Source organism: Rhipicephalus sanguineus, chromosome 3, assembly GCF_013339695.2.
Source record: "Rhipicephalus sanguineus isolate Rsan-2018 chromosome 3, BIME_Rsan_1.4, whole genome shotgun sequence".
NCBI lineage: Eukaryota > Metazoa > Arthropoda > Arachnida > Ixodida > Ixodidae > Rhipicephalus > Rhipicephalus sanguineus.
The window spans coordinates 152,663,232-152,668,432 of NC_051178.1; positions in this window are offsets into that span (position 1 = coordinate 152,663,232).

A 5,201-nucleotide genomic window follows, 5' to 3' on the forward strand; every position below is an offset into this window, starting at 1 on the left:
TTACATATGCTCTTTTTTACTTTATTTCTATTGCTCCTGAAAATTTCGTGATATATACAATTTTGAGACGTCTTGAAGCGTTGCGGAAGAGTTACCCTGAAGCGTGTCATGATCGTACGCAGGCAGGCGCGAAGCGGCTCCAAGGAGTGGCCCAAAAAAAAAACGAAATAATAAAGGAACGGTGAGGCGAGAATTTCGGTCAAGATAAAGAAAAGCAAATGAAGAAGTAAATAACCGGAGAGCTTTAAAGAAGTACATATATGTCTTTGGAACTCTATTACGCACCGGACTGCACGGAGGAAATGGGGGGATATTCGAATATGCAGAAACTGAAATGAATGGGAGAACATCTTGGGCGACGCTCGCGCTCGACTCACTGGCGGCCATGTACGAAACGCCGAGGCTAATGGTCCGTTCTGAAACCGCGGATTTTGCGTCAATCGCCGCTCGGCTGCTCTCTGTACTCTACACGAATACTTTTGCACTTCTTCGTCTAGATCGCTATTGCATACCGCTTTCGCGGCAAACGTGTCTTAAATATAAGAAAAGACTCGTGTTGGCTGTAGCTTCGAGAAGTATTTTGCGTGTGTGTCAATAAGAATTCGCAAATAGGCGCCGCTTAGCGTCTTGGGTCAGTCTTTGAAATGCGAGTGAGTTGAGATGGGTGCTTCGCACAACGGCCATTCTTGAAAGTTTAGCGTGCGACTTTGAAAGGTTAGGCTACATAATGAAATGTTTAGGAGAGGCACGTAAAAATAGAAAAAAAGGAGAGACGCGGAGGTTAACAAGACAGAAGTCTTAGATTTCCCGCCCTTCACAGAGATTGGTAAAATGGGAGCTAGAAAGAAAGAAGCAGTAGTAAGGTAGAAGAATAGAAAAAATTTTTAACAACTATGGTACATGCGATCGTTGAGTCCGATGGATTGCAAAAAAGCACAGTGATGTTCTTGCAGTGTGTTCTGATGCGACATCGAGTAGCGGTTATGTTTGGATGATTATCGCTTTCAACAGAGCGCAGTCATCGCGCACGTTCAACGCAGCAGTAAGATAATGTGTCTGTACACAAGAGCTTTCGACAATATTGAATTGGTCATCTCGTTAGAGCTGTGGTGTGAAGATCCTAAAAACTACGTAGCTCAAAAGAGGCAGTGGAAACGATCATATCCTTAGCAGGGACATGAGGCAGGGTTTATAGCTAGGTGGTTAAGACGCGTGGTACTGATAAGACATTCGGTTGTCCTTTTCCTATGCCTCCTGGTTTCTGCTTCGTTGGTAAGTACCGGTTAGTTACAGCCGTTATATACTCTGCTCTTGAGGGATACTGGTAAACTACCATTTATTATCTGAGAATACCTGCCAAATGCACTCCACCCCATTTTACGTAATCGCAATCTCTGAAGCCAATTACGACGGCCACACACTGAATTCGCGTAAACCTACGACAAAATGAGGGCCAAGGATTAGGCCGTAATTAGCACCTCGGAGAGTTCTCGAAGATCTCTCTCGACTCCATACAACCTCGAGAAGCAGGCGAAAGCAGGTCAGCGGAGGCATCGTTAATTGATCACTCGCGCATTCTTTGTTCTTCACTGCTCGAGGAGTCTCGGGTTTTTTCCCTTTTTTTTTGCACCAGGTGCCGGAGCCGCCCGCGTGTAGCAAAACTATCGGAAAGTCAGGTCCAGGCAGCGGGTGCGGGGTGGTTTCTTTACGTTCTATTTTTCCTTCCCACGCCAAGTCCGCCGCGTGCTCTTAAAAATGGATATTTAAACCATCACAGGCTCTCCGTTACTGAACAACCTGCCACGTCCTTCTCGATTCACCTTTGCTTCCATAGTTTTCTTTGCTTCTCTTCTTGAGCGTTGTCGACAGCTGCTCCCAGCATTTTCTCAGCCTCCGCACGCTAGACTTTAATTTAGTTTTTGGTATCGGCCTTATTCATTGTTTTATCTCAAGTACATATTCTTGTTTTCTGTTACAAGCTTTGCTCCTTTATGTTATTTTTCCTTTTATTTTGCTCCCTTCATCACCTTTCAAGTTGCTCGTCAGCTGCTTCCTTCAGCAACTCGGCCTTATTGCGCCCCCTTTGGCTCAAGCCGGCGCTAAAACGAGTAATTGCACGAAACGGCGAAGACATGCAAAAAAAGGATCTCTCGAAATCTGTTTTAAGCGAGTGAAATCTGGAATAGTGGTGCCTCAACTTTTTTTTTCTATTTTTGACGCAGAAATACATTACGGTGCACTTCGCTACAGGGTAGCCCAGTGATTTCTCTCTCTCTCTCTCGCATTCACTCTCTTTGCATTACGTTCAAGATATTGTTCTCTATTTTTTTTTCTGCCGCGCAATCTGGCACTCCCCTTATGGATGCGTCGATTGAACGAGGGAAGCAAAAAATAGGGAGAGAAGCATATCGAAGGAAAGGCTAGTCCCGATGGTTACTAGATGGAGCGAAAGCCGTAAAATGAAAGAGACGTTGCGAAGGCCGCCCTTGAGCCAGCAGAAGACGCCCCGTCGTTCGTCGAGAGCGCTGACAGTTTATCTCCTTCGTTACTTTGTTTTCGCGAACTACCACGGGCCACCAGTCTTACACTCCTCCGTGTTATTTCATCCCTCCATTCTCGGCTGCCACATTACCCACTGCAAGTCAGTTGCGCCGACGCTAAGCTTGGCAGGCCGCCTTCCTGAAGTCTGCCGGCAACACGTGCGAAGAATGTGCCTTCCTCGCCATTTTACTTTTTCCTCGGTGAATCCCCGTGTCGGAATAGATTGACTCCGACGCGGGGAGTGAATACGAGCCAAGTGCTAAGCTTAAGGTTGCTGTGATGAAGAACTTTTGTTTTAGTTTTGAAAGAGGTGGTGATTGCAGTGATGAAGGGGGTTATTTGACGCAACTCTGTAAGCTGCAACAGCGCGAGCCTTGGTAGAGCCTTGACGATGTACAGTATTGAAGTGGATGGACGATAGAACCTCGTTTAAACGATTGCGCGTAATGAGCAGTTTGTCGGTCGATTGCCGAACGCTTTCGGATCGCCTCATCGATGGCTGAATGATGCTACTAACGGAGCAGGTGAGAGAGAGAGTTCCCGCCAGCTTCAGATTGGTGATGTTGTTCGTGACGAACGCGAAGTGAGGCTGAAAACTTATGTTAGTCGAAATAATAGATGGCCTCGCCTGCGACCGCGGCTCTGCCTGTTCCTCATGTCTTTATTACATTTTGCAGATATGTTGCAAGTCAATCCAGACGACACGTATTCGCAATAGAGTCGCTACGCCCGTCGTCTCCAGAGTCGAACTTCACTGTCAGCGCAAACTATTTTTGGTCATTCTCAGTATATCAACTTGATCCAGTTCGTTCTGGAAGTGTCACCTAGGCTCTAAAGAAAGAATGCTTAAAGAAACAATACCTGATGAAAGAATACGAGAAAAGGAAAGGACAGGTCGTGAGAACAATAAACCAAACGACTGAGTAACAATATCTTACTTGACGCTGTTTCATGTGCAGGGTGATGTATCACTCGTTCCTGGCAAAAAAAAAAAAAAAAAAAGAACGAAAAATTAGGTTACAGTGGGAGGTATCGCGGCTCCCTGGTAGCTGTTTCCAGCTTTCGTCATCTTGCTTGTTAGTGTGAAGGTATCTCACTGGACTCTCAACGGACTCTGGTGGGACGGTCGTGAGACGGGGCCTCGTCATGCGGTGTCCCGGAATAGGGACGCCGACCATGTAGCGGGGTCATGCCTTGGCCCCCAGCTAGCTCCTTCTCGCCTCTTTGCGATTGTTTCTATGTATTCATGCCTAATAATAATAATATAAGCAAAGTGTAATAGGTGTCTCCTATTGCGTTTCGTTGCCCTACACGAGCTGAGCGAACGCAGGGAACACCGCAGACCGCATTACCTGCGACCTACGAACGCGGGGCTTCACAGCACTCCCGTCTCGCACGCTCTTGTCCTCGTTATGTAGGTGCAGACGCAGTGGCTTGGGCACGAAGCGGCCATCAAATGGCCCCATTTTAAAGAAAGGAGGACGCTCGTATGGGAGCATTATTCAGTGTTGGCCAGCGACGGGGCCACAATTTATCTCCGCTCGGGGAGTATGAAGAGCCGCCGCGTTTTCGCTTTCCGAGAACGCGCAGCCTTCGCCCACATACGCGGCGAGCTGCCGGTGGTGGGCGCACTACAACGGCCGAAAAGGCGGCGAGCGCGTAAGCGAGCCGTGCTTTGAGACGTCGTATAGTGCGAGGCTCGGCCTACTGAGTGCGTTATGAACCTCATAAATTTATTATCGAAGACAAACGCATAGCAGCGCTGCAGAAGCCTCTCGTGCGTGAAGCGCCATTTGCGCGGCGGACACCCCTTTCATTTTTTCTCTGCCTTGTTCACTACCAGTTCGCAGTGTGCTTTTGGTTCGTTCTTTCTTTTGTGCTGCCTTTTATTATTATTATTATTATTATTATTATTATTATTATTATTATTATTATTATTATTATTATTATTATTATTATTATTATTATTGCTTCTTTGTTTACTGGAAAATTGGAATGGCTGAATATCATTTTTTGTGATGCTACATACTGTACCCCTGAGCGAGAGAGCAGGCAATTAATTTAAAACAATAATGGTGTATCTGTGTGTACATGCGCAAATGGTGTAGAGCCTCACAGTCGAAGTTCTCGAAGGCGTCAGTCTGAAAGAGCTGGCTGGATTAATTTCGCGACACATTATCACACCATAATCAAATGAGGAAAACGCGATGACGCGTTTCCTCGCGTTTCCTTTTCCACGTCCCGCACCGTTTCTGTTCATGCTGTCACTTTATTTCCGCAGACGCTTGGTCTTGGAGCTAGGGCGCACTCAATGAGCGGTTACGCCTGCAGTAGAGCCATAATCCGCCCCATAACCATCCACTTATTGAAGGTCAAATGAGAAAAGAGCGTTCGATGTCTCAATCTATAGCGTTGTGTTCAGACACGTAGTACATAGAAGCGGAGTGTCCTACAGCGTCAATAACAGGAACGAGTACCAAACACGAAGCACTTTCCTACAACATGTCTGATTGCAGTGCGACACGGAGAGATAAAGAAAAGCCAGTAAGAAAACAGAGCGTCGAGGGCACGCGAGCAAAAGTCGACGTGTCCGCAACCAGCAAAATAAGATACAACTACCGGTGTCAACAGCTCCGAAGACAGGGGTATAGCAAATAACA